A 22,881-nucleotide genomic window follows, 5' to 3' on the forward strand; every position below is an offset into this window, starting at 1 on the left:
AAAGCTAAGATCTGCTTTTTTTAAGGTGAAAAAAAATCAAGATAATGAAAACAAAAGTGTACCCAGGATGACATTGGATTTGCCTATGTTTTCCTTATTTTAATAGCTGCATTTAAGAGTTTAGAATATTCAAGCCTCATCTAGCTATAGCAGAAAAGAAAGTTGTGTGATTTAAATAGCATCTTTTCCTGCATAATTTTAAATTAGTTTTTATTTTTAATTAAATGTGAAATTGCTTGGTAAGGCTTTGTGTCTTCTTAATTTCTATAAAGAATACATTCACTTAAGCTTCAATTTAGCAATCTGCAGCTTTCTAAGCGCTCAAATAAGTGAAAGTTAAAAAGTAATTTTAAAAAAGAATTCCATTAACTACAAAATGGTCTATATGAAGTTTATTAGAGATTGTGGAGTTGCTATAAGAAGACATTTTCAGTTTTAAAAATTAGTTTTAAAAGACTTAAGCAGAATACCATTTAGACAGAAAAATTGGAAGTTTGTTGAAAAAAAAATCTTGTTCTAATTAACCGAGGGTATAGCTTAAAACGTATTCAAAGCTTTAAAACTTCTACATGCAGAAGATTTCTCTGTGGCCATTTCAAACAGGGCACCTCTGGCTCCCAGTGGAAATATTTCTTTTACAGCACTTTCATTTTCTGAAGCAATTTACTAGTGTTCATAAAAAGAGAATAACAGCTTCATGTTTCATTGTTGAGGATTTTACTTCACGTAACTTTTTCTCGGTTCACTCAGTTGCTATTTGAGGCAGTGGACTGAACTTTAGGTAACCTCTTTAGTTTTGGCTGTTGGATTTTGGGGACCTGGAACCGCCGCTGCTGGCTCGAGGGCAGGATGGCGTGGACTTGGGGCTCCCACCCCGCCTGGGAGCCGGGCCTGGGCCCCCTGCTTGCACACGGCTGCCCGGGACGGGGGGCTTCTGCCGTCACCTGGGCAAAGGGTGCTCAGTAGGGAACCCTCTACCTGTGGCTCCCTGCACTTCTGATGATCTAGAAGGATATAGCCCAGTTTAATGGAAAATGGCGATTCTGTTGTAGGACTCAACAAAGCAAGCTTGCTAAGAGCAAGGCAATGTAAAAGGGTTGCAGCAACGGCTTCGGCTTCGTTCTCTTTAATTTGGCTCCGTGTAATTACGGCTGGGCAAGTGTCCTGGCTCATATGGTGCTGCTGCAGGACCAGCACTTCAGTATCAGCGAAGATTCAAAATCCAGAGCGTGCACGGACAGAAAGCAAGCAGTCGCTACGAGGATTTGTTTCACAGGTCCCTTCTCTGGCATTAATTATAACCAGCAATCCATTTTAGAGACTTTTAGAAGTCCCTTCCCTGCCATCACGTTCCTCGCTGGGGAGGTGGGGTGAGAGGTAAAAGACGTGTTTTGGAGACTGGTTCAAAATAAGCACAAGTAGTTACGGACAGTGTTTTTGGTTTTTGTTTTTAAAGAGAATTAAAACAGTGTGGAGTGACAGAGTGGCTCGAGGCGTGCAGGGCTCTCCGGCCGTGGCCCTGGCTCCTGCAGCTCCCTCCCTGTGTGCGAACTTCTCAGAGCGTGGTAAGGATCACCTGCGCTCACTCCAACGCTTTTTCTGCCTGATGCATTTGGAAACTGCTAATTTGAGAACTGAATTTTCAGCAAACCAGCAAGTTTCCTGTGTTTTCAGATCAACTGAAAGGACATTGATTTTCAGACTCCTGATCCTTCTGAACGCAATTCCACATTTTAACCAGTATCTGATCCCAGGCTGCAGCCCGAGCCAGGGTGCAGGTCAGGAGAGCTCTGCGGCTGGAAGGAAGGAGGGAATGACGCAGGGTGCCCAGGATGCTGTGACCCCAGGTGACAGCCAAGGGCTGCCTGAGGGGCCTTGGGCCCGATGGGTGCCTTGTTCCAAGTGGACATAAGCCCACTCACGGCATGAGTGACCCCACCCTTCCCTACCTAGCTCCCCACCATCCCTCAGAGGGGATGACTCCTCTGCCAGGACTCAGAAAAGCCACGTGGACTGCGGAAACACCCGAGTGTCCCTCAGCGGATGACGGATGAGGAAGGCTGGCTGTATACGTGCAGCGGAGTATAATTCAGCCTGAAAAAGGAAGGCAATTCTGGTCCATGGAGGAAATGTGGGGACGTCACACTAAGTGGGACAAGCCAGCCACAAAGGAAATGGTGCACAATCCCACCTACATGAGGCCCCTGGAAGGGTCAAATCCACAGAGTCGAGAGTAGAATAGCGGTGCCGGGGGCTGGGGAGGGGAGGTGGGGGTGGTGTTTAGTGGGGACGGAGTTTCAGTGCAGGGGGATGAAATGTCCTGCAGATGGACGGGGGCAGTGGCTGCACAGCAAGTGAATGTGCTTAATGCCCTTAATGCCGCTGACCTGTACGCCTAGAAATGGCTCAAATGGTAAATTTTATGTTATATATCTTTACCACAATAAAAGAAAGAAATAGCAATTTTTGTGCCAAACTAAAATAAAAGGAAAGCCCAGGAACTGCTTCACAAGGCCACAAAGCAGCCACCACTGGCGCCACTTGACAAGGGAGAAGTGGCCAGAGAAGCCAGGAGAAAAAGCAAGGCCAGGCCCTGCCTCTGGCCCTGCCCCACGGTGCGCTCGTCCCTCCCACAGCCTCCCTTGTCCTGTGGGGCCCGTCCCTGCTCGGGAAGAGGGTGGACGTGGACAGGAGCAGTGGCCCACCGCCCACTGCCGAGGGGACCGGCCCCAGCGCTCAGCTCTGGGGCTCCCTGCGGGGCCCTCGCCTCTCGCCCTCGCTGTCGGTCCGTCTCCCGAGGTGTCCGGTGGGAGACCGGAGCTGCCTGATTGCTGGAGCCACTTCCAGCCTGCGACAGAGCCCTGCACCGAGGGCTCTGCTCCCCAAACGGCCAGCAGTCCGCTGTGTGAACTTAGGCGAGCTACTCCACGTCTCTGGGCTCCAGTGTCCCCTGATTTTTACAGGAGGGGGATTTGAACAAGATCATCTCAGAGATTCTTTCCAGCTTGGACATCATGCGATTTTGGAATCCCCGTCTATAGCTCTGAGATTAAAAAAAAAAACAAAAAACTAACGTTCCTGTCATTTCGTTAGGACAGAAGAGAACGGTCCCGACGGGAGACCTCACTTGCCTACAGCGACGTGTGCGCCCGCGTGGAGCAAAGGGCGGCCGCAGCGCTTTCCCGTCGGAGAAGTTTCCGTCGCGCGGAGCCGCCGTCCCCGACCCGCCCTGCGGTCCGCGCCGGCCGCGGGGCCACCAGGGGGCGCTGCGCGCAGCGGCTCGTGCCGGCGCCGGGGCGGTTCTTCCCCGCGTCCCGCGGGTCCTCCTCGGGGGCTTTCCCCTCCCGCGTCTTCTGCACGGGCCGCGCACGGGCGGAGGCCGCTGAAGAACTGAGACTGTCCCAAAGCAGAGTATTTTGTAATCGCCGAGTAGAATCCATTCGACAGTAAAGCTGGCTGTAGAACACTGCGGAGCCCGGGACGGTTACACCGCAGGGCGACCCGGGTGGGGACGCACCGCTCGGAAGGCAGAGGCGGAGCCCGGCGGGCGGCTCGGGCGGGCGGGTGTCAGAAGCTCCAGGCGGGAAGGCGGGTGGCCTGGTGGCCGGGTGGCCGGGTGGCCGGGCCCCATCCGAGGGCCTCCTGGCTCACTGTGCCGCCAGCAGCTTGATTCCATCCCAGTGTGACCCACGGCTGTGTCTGCGACGCTGAGCGGGGGACCGATGCTGTTGCCAGATTGAAAACAGGCAGAATTACTCTGAAAGGGAGAAAAATGAGAAAGCTCCTTTCCCAAGCATTCCACTCCTGTCCTCACGGCCTCCGCTCTGGTCCAGCCAGAGACATTGCTCGTGTCCTGCGTGCCAGCCCTCCGCCCCGCAACCCAGCAGCACGGCCACCCGGCTGCGGGGACGCACACCTGCGTCCGTCCTGCGCTTCGGCTGCTCCGTGGCCGACACCTGCTGCCTTTAGCGCCCAGCGCCAGCTGCTTTGAAGGCTTCGCCCCTCCTGTAGCTGCGCCCCCTGGGGTGACAGCGCCTCCTAAAAGGGCTGCGCCTGTGGGAACCGCCTGACCTTGAACGAGGTGAGGTAGTGAGCAGACGCTGTCCTGGGCTCGCATTTGAGATGACTCACTTTGTTTTCCAATTAACTTACATGGTAACTTTATTTGTGATTGATTTTCTGTGGCAGCTTTAACTTCCTCTGCCCCTCACTTTTTCTATCCTACAGTGAGCGGAAAGCCTTGAAAAGACCAAGATGTCATGTGGGAAGTGCTGCCACCGACCCGTGCATCTTTCAACCACCCTGTGTCCTGGGAGCCACCAGGAAGGGCTGCCAGTGGCTGACAGCACCACACTGGAACAGAGAGCAAGACCTGGCACCGCCGGGGTTACAGACAAATGTGTTATAATTATTTGAACCCAAGTTGGTTATACACATGTGTAAATGGCTGCTGAATTATTTGTTAAACACATGTTTATTGAAAGCCTGTGGCACGCAAGACAAAGTTGTTAAGCCTTAAGGGTGTTAGAAAGATGATTTCAACAGGTTCCTTGGTGTGGAGACGATCACCCATGAGAAACAAGCCTCATACACAGGTAAGTGTAGAAGACAGAGTGACAGACCTCAGGCTTGTGAAAAACGCCTTCAACTTCCTTCCTTACTCTCAGCTGAATCGGTTTACCCACCTACCCACGTAATCCACATGCCTCTGTGCCCAGTGAGTGCCGGCCACTGTTCCGGGCACTGACATGAGGAAGACAGAGCTAGTGGGGACAGAGAGAGCAACGGTGCAGCTAAAGACCTGCCGCTCCCCTCTGGCCGAGATGCAGCAACAGAGACCAGATTTGCCTTTCCACCCAAGATGAAACAGACAAAACCCAGACCGAATGTATGAAACAATAGTTTTCAAAACCCTGGAGGCAGCAATGAAGGACCGTGAGCCCTGTGGGATGGCAAAGAAATGAGGTGAGCCCTGTGGTGGCCCAATTTACTGCCTTGGGTTTTCAGACCACAGCACAGGGAGGGGGAGCCCAGGCAGAGCCCCTCAGACCCCGAGTTGAGAGTCTCAGGAGACCAACGCAACTGCATTTTGCAGGGCACAGCTCCAGAGAGGAGAGCACCCAGACATCTGCAGAGCCCATCCGCATCTCACCAGCGGGTATCTGTGAGGAAACTGCCCCAGACGGAGAAAAAAATCACCTAAAGCAGGAGAGGCACTCTCGTAGGTCTTGGAGTAGCGTCTGCTCCTGCCAGCCAAACTGGACACCTCAGAGGGCGTTGGGCAGAGCACTCACCACTTGCCTGGGTCGTGGACAGCAAGTGCCCCTAGATAAAGTGAGGCTCTGCTCCCGCCAAACACATCTTAAAAGCAAGATGCCAGAGGATCAAAAAACTCAACTGCATCGTAGAACAAAGTTCAAGAATATTTGCAGAAATACAAACACACCCAGCACCCATCAAAATGAAATTCACCATGTCTGCCAACCAGTCAAAGATTCCGGGCCAGCAAAGAAGCAGAAAAACATGACTTGCACTGAGGAGAAAAATAAGTCAATCAAAACCAACCCCAAACCGATGCAGATGTTAGAATTAGCAGACAAAGAAATTAAAAGTTACCGTAACTGCATCCCATATGTTTAAACAGTTCAGTAAAGATGTGGAAGATATAAAAAGGACAAATTAAACTTCTAGAGATGAAAACTATAATGTCTGAAATGAAAAACACACTGGGTGGATTAATGGCAGATTACATGTTGTAGAAGAAAATATTCATGAACTTGAAGACATAGAAACTCTCTGAAAGGAAACACATAGGGAGAAAAGGAATTTTGGTATTTTTTTTTAGGTGAAAAGAGCATCAGTGAGGTATGCGACAACTCAAGTGCCTAACGTACGTGAAACTGGGGTCCTTGAAGGAGAGGGGAGAAGGGGGTAAGAAATGTATTTGAAGAAATGGTGGTCAAGCATTTTTTCAATTTGATGAAAACCATAAACCCATCGACCCAAGAAGCTCAATGAGTCTTCATTACGAGGAAACGACATGAAGACAGTGCCACCGAGGCACATCATAACCAAATTGCCCAAACCAACAACGGACAGGGAACACTTATAAGTGGCCAGAGAAAAGTGACATTTTTACATGCAGAGGAACAATGACAAGATAAGAGAAGATTTCTCATCAGGAACAACACAGGCGAGAAGATGATGGAGCAACATACTTAAATTACAAAAGCAAAAAGCTGCCAACCCAAAACTCTGTACCCACCTACTGTATCTTCCAATGACAAAGGTAAGACAGAGCCTTTTATTTTTTGAGAAACACAAACTGAATTTATCACCAGCAGACGGCACCTGCAAGAGTGTTCGGCAAAGTTCCTCAGGAAAGTGACGCCGAAAGGAAACACGGTCTGCATGCAGGGATGCAGGGGACCAGGAATGGCAGCCGCGTGGGCACATCCATCAGTATTCCTCACTGTAGGATCGCTTTAAAATAAACTTGACTGTTTAAATAAAAATAGCAGCACGGTATGACGTTTATAGCATGTTAAGTAAAATGAACACACTCTTAGCAGAAAGGCGGGAGGGAAGACATGGTAGTAGCTGCTGTGCGTTTCTTAATCTAAAAAGGGGGATAAAAGAATAGATGGTACGAACAGCAAGACGCTAGACCTGAACTGAACCTTGGTAGCCATCACAGTAAATGCAAATTGTGCAAACGCCTCGTTAGAAGGCAGATGTGGTCAGACTGGATAAAAAGCCAGTCTGTGCTGGGCACAGGAACCCACTTCATATGTAAAGACACAAGTATGTGAGAAGGAAAGAGTGGAAAAGATACACCGTGCTAAGACTAACCAACCATAAATCCAGAGCGGTGATAGTCACACCAGGCACAGCAGCCTTCACAGCAGAGATCATCGCCAGGGATAAAGAAGGTCATTTTGTAATGATAAAGGTGTCAGTTCCTCAAAAAGACATAAAAATCCTAAATGTTTATGCATCTTATTATACGGCTTCAAAATATATGAAGCAAAGGCTGATAGAATACAAGAAGAAATAGACAAATTCATAATTATTCACAGAGATTTCAGCACCCCTTGTCAGTGACTGACAGAACATCAGCAATGATATGTTGACAGAAGGCTTGAACAGCACCATCCGCCAACATGGGTCACGCCACACGGAGTACTGCACGCAACAACAGAACACATATTGTTCTGAAGTTCACATGAAACATTAACCATTGTGAGTCATAAAACAAGCCTCAAAAAAAGATGTAAAAGATATTAAAATAATAAAGGAATATTATGAACAATATGCCAATAAATTCAATGGGTTAGAAGAAATGGACCAATTCCTTAAAAGACACAAACTGTCTGAGCTCACTCAAGAATTCCTTTTCCAGCAACAAGTACAGTTGGGATTAGAGGAGGGAGTTTCCGTACAGCTGAAGAAATGAAGTCTGTCGCTGTCAGGGTGGGAGTGGGAAGGACCCTGAGCGGCAGGGTGTGACGGCGGTAGCTTTTCGTTTACTGTCTCTGGAAAATGAACCATAGATAGCGTGAGTTGGAATTTGGATCAGCCAAACATGAGGTTCCTGTCTCAAAGGAAGAGGAAGGAGTCTTCACTCGGCCCAGACACTCCCTGAAGTCCAGGCCTCCTGGGCACTGATATTCCAGAGGGGAGCGGCAGCCCTCGGACTTCAGACACGAGACTCGATATAAAACCACCCGGGCTTCTCAGAAAACCATTGCCCCCAGAACAGGAGAGAGGACTGCAAGGAAGATAAAGAACATGCTTTTGGAAACTCTTTACTACAGCATTGGTCCCCATCCTCTCTGGCACCAGGGACTGGTTTTGTGGAAGATAATTTTTCCACGGACAGGGCCTGGAGGGCAGGTTTCCGGATGAGTCAAACACGTTACATTTGCTGTGCAGTCAGACCTCTCTGCTGATGATAATCTATATCTGCAGCCACTCCCCAGCGCTGGCATCACCGCCTCAGCCCCACCTCAGGTCACCAGGCATTAGATTCTCATAAGGAGCTGCAACCTAGATCCCTTCATGTGCAGTTCACAGTAGGGTCCGCGCTCCCGTGGGAATCTAGTGCCGTGGCTGACCTGGCAGGAGGCGGAGCTCAGGTGGGGATGTGAGCGATGGGGAGCAGCTGTAAAAGCAGATGAAGCTTCTTCGCTCTGCTCCCCTCCTGCTGTGCGGCCCGGTTCCGGACAGGCCACGGACCGGTACCAGTCCTCGGCCTGGGGGTTGGGACTGCAGTACTAGGACATATAAATTAATTTTAGGAAGTGTCTTCCGTAGTCTCAGCTTTATTCAGGGAAATAGCCTCAGTGAAACGCAGGGTAAAGAGATCTGATAATACATAAACACAGCACCTGCCGAGGGCCCCGGGGGGAGGTGGACCACTGCCAGCCCCAGGCAAGCTCTTCATTCTGTTCCCTGTTCTGGCCCAACCTTGAACTCTGACCTTGGCTTTGCCTTCTCCAACTGCAGTGCTCTTCCGCCAGCTCCTCCTCCTGGCTCAACCCGTGGCCACCAAGACCTGTCTCTGGGACTGTCTGCGTCTAGGCTGCACTGTGCCCAGCACACCAGCTGTGTTTCCACTTCTCCACACAGGACAGTTCTGTCCCCCCGCCACCGCTAGCCAGGACCTGATCTGCCACCTGTCCTCCGGAAAGTGTCTGTGTCCCGTGGCTCTCTCCATGCCGAGAGCCCCGTTCCGGTCCGGGCCAATCTGGCCTCTGGACAAGCCCAGCTCGGGCTGTGTGGTCCTGGGCCATGTCCCCACGGCCAGGGTGACCTCTCAGAAGTGCAGGTGGGCTCGCGTGGCCATTGCTGCACGCAAGGCCCTCCCGCCGTGTCCGAGCACCCTGGGCAGAGCTGCGTTCTCTTCCTCTACCGGCAGGCGTTGCGAGGCTGGCCCTGCTCCCCCGCGCCCTCCCCCTGCTCCAGTCCTAACTCCACGCCTGGCTTGCCCTGGGGCACTCACTCTGCCACCGCCGTCCTCGGGGTCCTGCTGCGTTACCTCTGTGGACACCCTCCCGACTCCCCCTGTCTCAGGAGACGGCCACCCTGTCCGTCCTGCTCCCCAGACCCCAGCGCCTCAGACTCACCACCGCCAGTCACTGACTGACCTGCCTGCAGTCTCCTCTCACAAGGACACCAACCCCACAGGCCCGGGCGGTCTGTTTCCCCCGTCCCCGGAGCTGGCCTTGTGTCTTGCCTGCTCTGGGCACTAGGGGAGACGTGCTGATGAAGGGCTGGCTTCCCGAGACAGCCTGCAGGTGTCCCATACCCTGCGATCTGGCGCATGTTTCTTTCTTCCCACAACTCTCTGCCCACTGGAGTTCTCAGAGATCACCTCCTCTGGGAAGTCTTCCAGGTCACCTTTTGCTCCCTCGGGTCACTTTCCCTGCTCTCTTGTTGAGCACTGGAAACACAAACGCGTATAATTTTTCCAGTTCTTGCTGGAGAGGCAGCACCATAAGATGGGGAATCCGGTGTCTCTTCACGTCCCAGACCCTGAGGCCAGGGGCGGCAGTGGGTGGGGTCCCCGCAGGCCTCTCCTGGGCGGTGGCTGACTCTGTTGCTGGGCCGTCAAGCAGTCCAGAGGCAGCAGGGTGGACACTTGCTTCCTTGAGTGGTCACAGAGGGCATGCCCAGCGCAGTCCCCACTGCACGCAAACACCTGCCAAGGGCCCGGGACGGGTGGTGCGGTGGCCAAGACACACGGGCAGACCCAGGGAAGGCAGGCGGGGGCCCCTGCGACACCCCGGGACAGAGTTTGGAGGGTGAATGGCTGACGGTCATTCACGTGTGACGCTTTTTAAACCTCTGCTTCTTGACTGGCTGTAATTTCTTCTGAACACATTTATGGTCTTTTGAAGCATTTATAATTGTAAAGAGGGAGGGGAGGGACTCCCCTTTGGCCGTGATTCCCGTTTTCTGAGGCTGAAATCAGTGCTTGGCAGGACGGCGCAGTGGGCGGAGTTGACGGTCGGAGGTGAGACTCCCCGTGTCTGCAGTGACGCTAGAGCAGTCATCGGCCTGTGTTCCCGGAGAAGCCAGCGGGCTTGGCGGGGCGGCGGGCCTCTCTGGTCAAGGGAGGCTGAGTGAAAGGTGTCACGTGCAGGCAGGTGACAGCAGCGTGCCTCTTCCTCTCTGGAGAAAGGCGCCAGGCCGTTCATCACGCGCGGTTTCTCAGGAGCGAAGGGGGCTGTGGAAATCGTGAGGCAAAGGGTCTATTTTTGAAAGCACATGAAAATCTCCTACTTGTTAGCGTGTCTTTAAAGAGATTAAGTGCAAGGAAAAGGTCTTGAGGCAAACACATCACATCACAGCCTGGTTTCCTAGTGGGAAGCTGGTGCTGGTGCAGGTCCCTTGGCTGGGGGGGCAGTGACCCTGTGTCCCCAGCCTGCTCCGCTGGGGCTGTTCAGCCCGGGGGAAGGAGGGTGTAGATGCAACCACAGGCGAGGTGGGAAGGCCAGAGCAACATCCCTGGGCCAGAAGCACCACCCGAGTGGGTGGAACTGTGCCCCCCACACCATATGTTAAAGCCCTAACCCACCGTATCTCAGAGTGCGACCCTATTAGGAGACAGGGACTTTGCAGTGTAGTTAGTTGAGGTCCTGCTGGAACGTGGTGGGCCCTGACCCAACATGGCCCGTGGAGAGACACACAGTGGACACCAGGAGAGGACAGAGGTGGAGATCGGGGTGACGCATCTGTAAGCCGAGGAGCACCGAAGACTAGTCGCACCACCCCCCACCCCACCCCCCACAAAGCTGCAGAGGCTGGGACAGATCCTGCCCCCCGGCCTCAGAAGGCACCACCCTGCCGACACCCTGGTCTCGGACTTCCAGCCTCCAGGACTGAGAGACGGCAGCTTTCTGGTCACACCGCCCAGTCTGGGGGCTTCCCTGCAGCAGCGGCAGGATGAGCCCACCCCTGAGAGGCTGTGTCCAGGCAAGATCTCCCCCTGCCCCCCGCCCCCCTGCCCCCTGGCCTCCTGAGCTGAAGAAGAGGACATGTGAGACAAGGACAGGCTCACCTGCTGGGGGCTGGCATCTCCCAGGGGACAGAGGAGGCAGCAGGCCACAGTGGCCAGGGAGGGGCGAGCCCAGGGAGGGAAGTTTCATCCCCTGAGCTGCTGGGGTCAGCAGTGTCACCTGCTCTCCAGATCTGTAAACTGACCTGGGCGTTGTGTGTCACACAAGGTCCCCACATAAGCCCAACAGTACAGACGCACTGGCTGAGGGATGGTCACTGTGACACACACCCCTCTGCCCCACAGATCACTTGGTGTGCAGATGACGGGGCTGCCCTGTGAGGTGGCCCCCTGGCGTGCCACGACCCTGTGCACAGTGGCCTCTTTCAGGGGAAGCGTGTGGCTCCAGGGCACCAGATGCGCTTTCTCATCACGGCTGGGGTTTGGGCCAGACCCACCCCAAGTCCCTCCAGGGCACAACTCACCCCCCAAGGCCCTCCGTGGCCCACCAGGGTCCTGGCCTACCCCCTGCCCTGTGTGTCACCCTCCTGTCCTCACATCCACACACCCATCCCTGACCCCAGCTGGGATACCGCAACCGCAGATCATCCTCTGCAGAGACCACAGCACCTCGACCTCCACCCTTGAGTCCTGTCACCTGGTGTTGCGTCCACCGAAATGCAGGTCTCAGTTTCCCCACTGAACCTGAGCCCCTTGAGGGCAGTGACAGTGCCCAGTTGTCCTGTGTCAACTGCAGCTTTCTGCTCATGGAACGCTTCAAAGAATTAAGGCACTGATGGCTTGAACTCCTTGAGGTGGGACCCCACTAATGTCCCCAGTGCCTGCTGGTACAGCCCCCCTGTGATCAATGCAAGTGATGAGGAGGGAGCCCGTGGCATTAGGACGTGACCCTTCTCAGGGTACGAAGGCTCTTCTTCACTGCAAGAAGATCTCTCCCCCCTCGCTGTCTGTCTCTCGCCCTCTCTCTTCTCTGTTTATTTTATGATTTTAAAATAATCTGTCTCTCGAGAGCCCTTGTGTGCACAGCAGCCTCGCACTACTGGAAGGAGCTGCGCACCCCCCAGACCCCTGTTCTCCAGCGAGACACGGCTCGCCCAGCGCGGCTTTCCCACTCCCGCCCCCGACTTCCCGTGGGGAGACACCCCTTGCACAGTGGGGACCCTGGAACGCCACCACGCGCTGTGTGAGGTCAGAGGGACGTACAGTGAATGGAACTGCCGTCCCCCCCCCTCCTTCCGGACCTCACACTTCTGCTGGGGCCGTGGGCTTTGTCTTGGCAGCACCTTCCGTGGTGGATTCCGATGGAGCCGGGTCCCCGGGACCTCCGCGCACGGCTCTCCCCGAGATCAGGCTGCTGCCGAGCGTGAGCCCTGCTTCCGCAGCCCTGGTGGCCGGAGCTTTCTTTTTAAAGCACAAAGCACAGCATTTTGTAGGGGAAAGTTGAAGGTCCTCAGCTCTACTATTACAAAAAAGAACTTAATACGACAAAACAGAACAATGGCCATCACAGAACAGTCCTGCCCTTAATTGAAGGGGACTCAGGAGACCCGCCGGAAGGAGGACAGAGGTCAGGGCTGATGGGAAACGGAGTGCTGTGGGCCGGGGCGGCGGGCACGGGAGGACACGCAGACTGCACAGGACGGATGCCTTGCCCGGGCCCTGCAGGGCTCAGAACAGAACAGAAAATCACTGTTACCTTTCCTAAAAAAAATTGTGGTAAAATACACATAACAAAACCTACCATCTTAGCCATTTTTAAGTGCACTGTTCAGTGGCATTAAGTACATTCACACCGGTGTGCAGCCACCACCGCTACCCATCTCCAGAACTGGCTTATCTTCCAACCTGGAACTCTGTCCCCGTCATCACTGCCTGTCCCCTGCTCCGGGTTCCCCACAGCACCGTTCTGCTCTGTCTCCGTGACTTTCCGTGCTCAGGGACCTCGTATGAGCGGTATCTGTCTCACATGCGCTAAGCTTATTTCATCGTGCTAAACATGACGTCTTCCAGGTCCATCCGCGCTGCGGCACGTCGGAATCCCCTTCCTCTGCAGGCTGGGCGCAATTCTGTTATGGGGACGTGCCACAGCTTTTTATCCCTTCGTCCCGCAGTGGACTCTGCGTCGCTTCCCCTGTTGGCCAGTGCTTGAACATGGAGGTGAAAACATCTCTGAGTCCCCGCTTTCGATGCTCTGGGGTCTACACCAAGAAGTGGGTAATTCCCTTTAATTTTTTTGAGGAATCTCAACACTGTTTTCCATAGTGGCCGCCCCATGTCATCATTGCCTTAATTCTTGATTTCACCTCCATCCCACCATCGTCCTGTTAGAATATTGTTATTAAGCAATTCATATGAACATTCTAAAAAATTGATGTCTTTATATTACCCATTTTAGTTTAATGGTTAGCAAACTAATGATCCAGCAAAAATTATTTACAAACATGGAGCATATATTGACTTATAATTGATTTTTCCTGACCAGTTTTAACTCTAACTTTTTAAATAAATATGTCCCAAATTTTTCTTACCCCCAAATTATAATAATTTTATAGCCCTGTTTTTTATATGTTATGGTTTATTTACTATAAGAAATCTGATTTATTTGAATCACAATAAACACTGTAATTACTATATTGCTACTGCTTTCTTGATTCAATCTATGATTTTGAGATTCTTGTTCTCAGGACATTCATTGAATTATCTTATCATCTTTAGGGTTCTTGGGATCTTTTGCAGCAAATAATTTAAGGTCAAATCCATAGAAATTAAAACAGTAGGTCAGATTTCTGCTTCCAGCCAAGGTGGAGTAGGAAAGACTAGATTTATTCTCCTGCATGAAGCAATTAAAATGTCAGATGAAATGTATGACAAAGGGGCTTTCAAGCCATTAAAATTCAGGCAAAAAAAGATGATGACCCCTGAGAGACGGGAATAAGCGAGGTGAGTCCCACCGCGGCCTCAGTTTACGGCTGGAGGAAGTTTACAGGAGCCCATGTCCTCCGAGTTGAGGACACGGAGCGGAAGGTCTGGGTCCCGCAGCCAGAGCCCGTGCGGGGCGCTGTGGAGGGGCGCGGCACCAGGGAGCTGCGGTGGCCTCGTGGCTTCTGCCGAGTGCTCATCAGCACTGTAACGGGAGGAAACCACCAGAGGACAGGTTTAGAGAAAAAAACAAAACAAAACAGAAAACCGTATGTGGAGCTCACACAGAGCCAGAAACAGCTCCTATGACCTGCAGCCAAAGGAAGAAAAATCAAAATTCACAGGGATGCGGGGAGAGCACCCAGAAGGCGTTTATCTCAGCAGTGGTGCAAAATCAGCCTCCAACTAAGCATGCGTCTGGCCCTGCCTAGCAAAGCTCAAATCCAAGACTCAAATGGAGCAAACTATTTCCAAATAACTGCCTGTCGGAACAAAGCTTAATCGTATTTGCAGGAATGCACAACAAGGAAACATTCACAGTGTGTGGCATCCAATCAAAGATCACACGTGCAAAGAAGCAGAGAAACCCAACCTATGAATAAGGAGAAAAATCAAGCAAAATCAGCTTAGAAACAACAGCGTATGTGACGCCTGGACCAGGCCTTGGAGGATGTTGTAGCTTGTTCCATCTGCTCAAGGAGCTAAAGGACAGTGGAGCCTGTTGCTCCACGAGACATGGAAGATACAGAGGAGATAAAAAGTGAATTCCAGATATAAAATGACGGGATCTGAGTGGGAGAGCTCGCCTGAGGATGCAGCAACAGAAGCTGCCAGGCACGAAGTGCCGGGAAACAGGAGACCAGAAACACAAGCAGCGTCGCTGGGCGGTGGGGAAGCGTCACAGCCTGATGAACCCCCAGCTGGAGACCCTAAAAGAGCGGCTGGCGGTGGGGGCACAAGAAGAAATAATGGCCAAAGTTTTTCCAAATTCAGTTAAGACTATAAACCGATAGATGCAAGAAACTCAATGAACTGCAAGCGTAAGCAACGTGAAGAAAACTACAAGTCGCTTCACACCAGTGAGAAGAGCAAGGCTTAAGCTCAGCAGAGGGAGAGGACCCAGGACGTGAGGAGGGAGAAAGGGGGGAAGGGCAGTGAAAGTGCTCGCCAGGAAGCAGGGAGCCGTGCATGACTGTACCGCAGACAGAAAGTGCTGGAAGTCGTCACCATGGAATCCCACACCCCAGAAATACCTTTCAAAGACAGAGGTGAAATGAAGATTCCTGCCAACATATAAGAGCGGAAGGAATTTGTCACCCGGAGATCTGGACACCAAAGCGCATGCGGGCAGCCTGGCGGGCAGAAGGAGGTGACAGCAGACGCAACGAGGATCTGCGACAGGGAACAGAGAGTGCTAAAAATGGGAGCTAGATGGGTGCACGGAAAATACTTCTTAAACGGTTTAAGGTTTAGAAACGGTTTTAGGTTAGAAACAATCACACCGTACTGTGGGTTCACAACATATGTGGAGTAACATGCAAGACAGTGAGAGCCCCAAGGCGTGGAGGGAGACACGAAGTGTCCCACTGTGAGGGTCTCACCTGTGAAGCGGCCGAGTGTCACTTAAAGGTGTGATAAGATGACTCGAACTATAAACCCTAAAATAGCCACCAAAATAACACAATGTGGACTCACAGCAAATAAGCCAACAAGGCAGGTAAAACGGAGTCACCTCAATGTGGAAGGAGCGAATCAGGTACAGTCTGGGCAGCCCAGCTGGAAATTCCAAGTCCCTGTTTTCTCAGGGGCAGAGAAGTATCATAACGGGACTGAGCGCTCATCCCGCACTCGGTGCACAAGGCCCTGCTGCCTCCTCCCGCCAGCCCTGCTCTGAGAACCGGAAACGGCAGGTAGACGAAGGCCCTGCCTTCATGGAGCTCACGTTCCAGGGGGAAACTAGACAGAGGGATGGACAAGAGGATGCTGACAGGTGCCGGGAAGGCAGATGGGGCAGGGAAGAGCGTGTGGAGCTCCGGTCAGCATGCTGGGCCTTGTCCTGGTGGCCAGGGGGCAGGTGGAGGCGGCTGACCTGCGGCAAAGGGTTGGGGCAGGCAGGGGGGAGGTGGCTGTGGTCCCCTGGCCCTGCAGAGCTCTGGCGCCTCGTCACTCCTGCCGTGGCACCGTGGGGTCTGGGCTGCCGGGGCTCCTGCTAGGGGAGTGGCCAGGGCGGGGGGCTGTGGGGAGGGCTGAGGAGACAGGAGTGGTCCTGCGAGTCTTGCTCGGGGAGCAGGGGGTGGACTGCAGGGACAGCAGCCTGAGGCCCACCCCACTGGGGCGGATATAGAGAGAGCCAGAGCCGTGTGTTTTTCTCCAGACATGTATCTGTGGCCGGACCAGGCGAGGGGTGAAGCAGTGGCACTGGAGGGCAGGGCGGTCAGCACACAGGGGTGGGGACGCTGGGCTGTGGAGTCCAGGCTGGGCAGGGACACAGGAGAGCAAGGAGGTGTGAACAGATGACCATCCAAGGAAGGGAACAGAGCCCCTGAGGCTGGTCAGTGCACCAGACAGAATGAGCTGGAAAGAGCAGGAAGAGGGACCCGGTCATGGGCAAGAGCATCTGCAGCGACGTGGAACATGCAGGGCTGGGAGAGGACGGGCGCGGGAGAGCGCGGGGGACCCAGGACCTGGCAGAGTCAGTGGAGGGAGGGAAGCTGCAGCTGGGCGGGGGGTGGCACGAATGATCAGGAAGCAACAGCAAGGATACCCGCCGCGTCGCCAGGCCCAGGGCACAGAGGTGAGGGGACAAAGACAGCCACCACCAAGAGGGCTGCAGGAGGCTCCTATGGAGGGGAGCGGGGTGAGGGACCGTGAGACAGGGGAGCACAGACAGGGGCTGGAGAAGGGGAGGAAGGGGGCAGGGTGGAGTCCACTGGGGTCCTGGGCTTTCTGAGGGCATGATGGCATTAGGCCACACAAGCTCCAGGTCAGGTTGTGGTGCTGAGGCTGTGAGTGCCGAGGGAGGGGTGTCTGGGGTCTTGATGGAGCACCCAGCACTCTGGGGACCTCTTCCCGGCCATGGAGGCACGGAGGGGGTGGGGCTCCGTACGCGCGTGCACACTGACGTACCCACTACAAGGTGGCATTTGTCGTCTCCACACAGGGCGAGATTGTGTAGACAGAGTTCATGGGTGCGAAGGCCACAAGTGTGAGTCCCTCCTGAGCCGACAAGCTCAGCTGAACCACCCGATGGCGAACAGGCAGGAGCACACACCACACGCCAGCACCAGGTGGGAGCACGTAGCATCTTCAATCCCACGGCAACCCCAGGAGGTCAGGACAGATTATCCCCATCCCGTGGGTGAGGACAGCAGGCTCAGGGCACTCAGCCAGCTGTGTCTCTACCACCTAGACTCAGCTCTTCCCTCCCTGCTACATCTCGTTATGGGCTGGGCACTGTGAGGTTGAGTTGGTCACTCAAAAATCCATGCCTGGTTCCCTTTGCCCGCAAGCTGAGCCCCGCGTCACACAAACGTGCAGGAAATAGGAGAAGACCAGCTGCTGGCACACAACGCTGGCCCTGCACGAGTGTGCTCCGCGTGGCGAAGGTCAAAGCAACTGCTAGTCAGACAGAAGGTCGCCTAGAAGCACACCGTGACTTAGGCATAATGAGAACGTGAGCTACTCCGTCTCCCCAACTTCTGTGCAATACAGGTATTATTATGGACCTCTCAGAACTGCCATGAGGACGTCCCAATCAAAAAACACCAGTGACATTATGTTTCAAATATTAAAGAACCACACAAATATAAAGAGAAGACACTACATTGTGAGTCTACGGAAATGAGGGCATGAGAGGAAAGGAGAAGAATGAAGACCAGTGAACACGCCAAGGCGATCTTCGGCTCCCCCGACCTCCCTGCTCTGCCTCCACGGTCCCACCGCACAGCGCCTGGGCCCAGGAGCCGGGGCAGGACAGTCCCCAGAGCGCAGGGAGGGTCTGACAGCTGCTGTTCTGTGACGGTATCTGGCTTCTCCAGAGTTTTTTGTAATCCCACTTTCTCCAGGAGAGGTCAGTGGTCAGACCCACATGACACAGGCATTTGGAGGAGAAAGGGAACAGGATTTAGCTAAAGGGAGCAAAGACAAAATGGCTTCCTTTGGATGGATTTCGGTGACAACTTAACAAGCCAACTGAGCACCCCTCCGAGAAGCTCTAGGACAAAGAGTTGAAGGCACTAATCTCCATGCAGATTGACCATAGGCGATGATTAACTGATGTCTGGCTGGGAGACAGACCCGCTCTCACATTGGCTGCTTTGAAAATCATTTATTCCCCAAACTGTTAGGTACGGCAGCCAAGAGCTTAGAAACTAGAATGACACATAACAAAGAACCTCAGCTCATTCAAACATTCTACTGTATTCTCCAGCCATTGTTCTCTGTTCACAAACCTATGCAGCCAATTAATTTGTATACATTGTTGCTTTTCCTAAAGCAAGTTGCTAATTCACCACTCTTAAGAGATCCCTAAAACCTCTGAACCTTGGCATCCTGTCTTTTTCTTTCTTTCTCTCTTTTTTTAATCAAAGTCATTTAATGAATTAATTATGACTCTGGCTCCATATTATTCTTGTCAAATAATTTCCCTTATAATGAGAATTTTCATGTGTTACATAGCTCTGTTTCCAATGATGTTTTAAGACACTTTAGTAGATGAGTATAAATCACATTGGAAGATTTTGGCACCATTAAGACGAACGAAAATGCCAAGAACAAAACCTCCAGATCATCTGCAGTGAAATACATACTGTTAACCTTCAGTTTAAATTTTAAAGACTTTTTAAATCTAAATTTATGAAGTCCATTAAAATAACAAAGCTAAATACTAGATATAGTTCATAGTTCTCAAATTAATAACTTATAATTGTTTCTTAATAATTTATAATATATATTGATTCATACTTTTATTTGATACAATTTGTTGGTATACCCCTTCATGGGACAGTATTTTGAGTTATTTCCTTGGTAAAATTAAAACAGTAAAATTTCTGAACAGCAGCATTTATTTTCGTGACTTTGGCTGATGTTTATGAACCACCATGTGCACCACGGTCAGTCCTGAAATACTGATTCTCTGAACACTGCATTCCAGAGGGCATTCTCCTGACACTCGAACCCGTTTCCCCACATTTATCTACATGTGATCTGGGGTCAGAGCCTGGGATGGGAACGTCACAGAGTACCGTGAGGGAGGCAGGCACCAAGCAGATGGTGTTGATCTTAGCTGTTTCTCACATGGGAAGGTGGGACCGGTGTCTCGGCTCACCAAGGCAGAGCTGGCGCTGGCATTTCCCTCCTCTCCCTGTGTCGCCTGCTGGCCCCTGCACTTGTGAGGGACAGCGCCGGCTTCCCAGGGCTGTGACTGCCACCCTGCACAGGGCCCGCAGGGAGCTGTCCCCTTCAGCACTACTCTCCAGAGGCCAGACCCGGGCACCCAGAACTGAGCATGCAACCTGACTTGCAGAAGAGATGGGCTGACAAGGGTGTGCAGCCCAAGGACCCCAGAAGGGCAGTCAAAGGGAAAGCTGTCCCTCTGACGGCCACTCTGGCATTTGGGTCTGTCTGGTCCCCAAGATCAAAATCAAATAAGGGATCTTGCTCAGAATCACAGGTGGGATCAGCCACAGTTTGTGCTGCCTTGTAAGTGAAGGGTCAGAGTTCGGAAACTTGCCGCTTCAATGACCTGCAGGGGCACCCTCCTGACTGCCGAGTGCCCCTTGCTGGGAACACTGTCGCTGCAGTTTGGCATCAGCACGATTGCATCTGGCAGAACCTTCGTAAATCCAAGGGTGTGCAGGCTGAAACAGTTTGGGGGTGCCCGGCAGCAGGGGGTCGCTGTTACGCAGGTGCACCCACTTGCAACGAGGCCACACGCTCTTACTCTACCAAGGGCGACCTCCAGGGAAGGGCAGCGGACAGAATGAAAGGACTCAGTTTGAACCAACCTTCCACTGAAAGATTCATTGGGGTCATTCTAACATTCTTCACCAGGCTCAATCTCCAGCCAGAATTCACAGGAGGAGCTCCATGAAGATGACCACAGGTCTGAGTGTGATTAAGGAAAAGGGGAGTGAAAAACAATAATTTATCATTCTTAATGCCCATTTGCTGCAGTAGGAAATGAGGTGCAATTAACAAGCTGTCATAGCCATCTGAGGAACAATTAGATTTTTCCCTTATTCTAGTCCCCTTAGGAACAGGTCACAGCTATGAAAGCACATATTGAGTGCCCAGTGTATGCAAGACCTAAGAACATGCACACCTGTCTACATACAGCCCACAGCCACTGCAGAAGCACAGGGAATGCACCATGTAGGTGGAGCCCGTGAGCACAGATTCTAAGAATTGATCCGAATCGTCATCTGTATTTGCGGGCAGTTGGGATAGTAAAAGATAAGGTCTCTTTGAGCCCCGTCCCCCCGCCCTTTCCCATACAACCTGTTCTTAATCTCAGAAAACACTGAAAAATTCATAATACATCAAGAAGTATCAGCGCAGCTGTCCTTCAACGACACAGGTTACTGGCACTCTGGGCTCCTTAAAATTCATCCTGTTTCACAACGGACAGTGGGTTTCTCAAAGTCCTTCCCCAGGCTATCTTCAGAATAACCGTACAACACTCATTTCACAGATGAGAGAGAGAGGAGGAGCCCAAGCCTTCCTCTTGAAGGTGAGTGCCCCATGCCTTGCCCAGAGTCACACGGCATGTAGGCAGGTGCACATGCACACACACACACGTGCACATACACCATGTATGGTCTTGGCCCCACTGAGTCTCTTCCCAACACAGCAGCCAGGATGATTCCTCCCAAACTTGAGTCAGATCATGTCACTTCGCTACTCAAAACCATTTCAATCGAGAGTAAAAACCAAGGTCATCATGAGGACCTACCAGGTCCTGATGGTGCCGGGTCCTCAGGACCCTCTGAGTCCTCTCCCGACACTCTTGGCCTCATTCCCTTTGAGGGAGCCACACCGGGCTCCTTGCTGGCCCCCAACACACCACGATCACCCTGGGCTCAGAGACCTTTAGCTTCCTGTTCTTCTGGAAGTGATCTGCTCTTAGATACCTGAATGACTTGGTCGCCCACAGCCTTCAAGTATTTTTTGGTTTTGTTTTTGTTTTGAGACAGAGTCTCATTCTGTTGCCCAGGCTAGAGTGAGTGCCGTGGCATCATCCTAGCTCATAGCAACCTCAAAATCCTGGACTCAAGCAATCTTTCTGCCTCAGCCTCTCGAGTAGCTGGGACTACAGGCATGTGCCACCATGCCCGGCTAATTTTTTCTATATATGTTTTTAGCTGTCCATATAATTTCTTTCTATTTTTAGTAGAGATAGGGTCTCGCTCTTGCTCAGGCTGGTCTTGAACTCCTGAGCTCAAACAATCCGCCCACCTCGGCCTCCCAGAGTGCTAGGATTACAGGCGTGAGCCACTGTGCCCGGCCAGCCTTCAAGTTTTTGTTCAATGTTTGCTCAATCCTCCTGATGATCCTACCTGAGTAATCCTCCCGGAAGCTACCAATACTCCTTGTTTTTGTCTTATTTTTACCCATAGCACTTGTCACCTAACAAAATATGGAACTTACTCATTTTGTTTCCTATCTACCCTGTCTATGATATAAACCCTACAAGGTCAGGGCTTTGTTTTATACACACAGACACACACATCTAGAACCTCAAACAGTGATATGTGGCAATAATGTGCATCAATAACATTTGATGAGTGAAGGAATGAATGAAAGGAATTCATAGGGAAAAATAAGAGCACGTTGTATATAAAGTTGCAAATCTTTCTATTTTATTTAATATATCAGAATTTTCTCATGTCATTATATATTCCTCAAAAACAAAAATTTAAATGTTTGTGATCTGTTTCATCATAATTTAACCATTTCCCTACGTTGGGGAATTTAGATTGCTTCATACTTATAAGTAATTCTGCAAATAATATCCATCCATTCATTTGCTACATATTTATTGAGGGTTTAATCTATGCCGTGTGCTGTGCTTGGTGTATGGGCTGCAAGAGCAGCTAGAATCCAGTGCTTCTTATGAAGATCTTAGGTAGAAAAAAGAAAAAAGTGCAATTTAAATACGACGTGATAGAGAAGAGTTGATGGTTTGCATTAGAAATAGCTACTCATAGATTCATTATTCCCACAGGTCTGCACTCTGTTCATTGTTTTATATTTTTTCTCTTTACTCCTCAGATGGAAGCTTTTCTAGTTCTCTATCTCCCAGTCCACCGACCTTTCTTCCTCCAACTCAAGTCTGCTGTTCAGCCCATCCGGTGAGATTTTCACTTCAGATATTGCATTTTCAGTTCCCAAAGTTACCCTGTTTTATGTGCTTTCTTGCAAACTGGATCGACCCTCAGCACTGCGGTAACAGAAACCCAACCACGGGGCTGGTCTGCCCATAAAGCTCTCGGTTGGTGCTGAGGGCACCATTGCCAGGATCAGGCTAACAGGCGCGAGCGGAGGGCAGCCCTGGCTACACGGACTCTCTCCGCTGCCCACTGATGGTGAAAAGTAAAGGGTGAGAAGACAGATGAATAAAAAGACAAAGTGTTTGCACTGCTGTTGCACAATACTGCGGCACCTTGCACAGTGTGCCCAGAGCATCTCTTTATCCTACCTGATACGAAGGGAGACAGGTCTGATAATGACGTCTAGCGGATGAATGGGACAGCAACGAGCTGACAAACAGAACTGTAGCCTATGGATTAAGGGACAGCCGCCCCATGGCTCAGCTGATGCCACAATAAGACTTTCATCAGCGAGTCTCGGTCTGGTGCAGGGACCCACCTTGTGGCCATTTGCGAACAGGCCTACAGTGCTGACGCTTCGGGGTATGATAATGCTGAAAGAATTTGTCA

This window comes from Lemur catta, chromosome 8 (genome assembly GCF_020740605.2).
Source record: "Lemur catta isolate mLemCat1 chromosome 8, mLemCat1.pri, whole genome shotgun sequence".
In the NCBI taxonomy this organism is placed as follows: Eukaryota; Metazoa; Chordata; class Mammalia; order Primates; family Lemuridae; genus Lemur; species Lemur catta.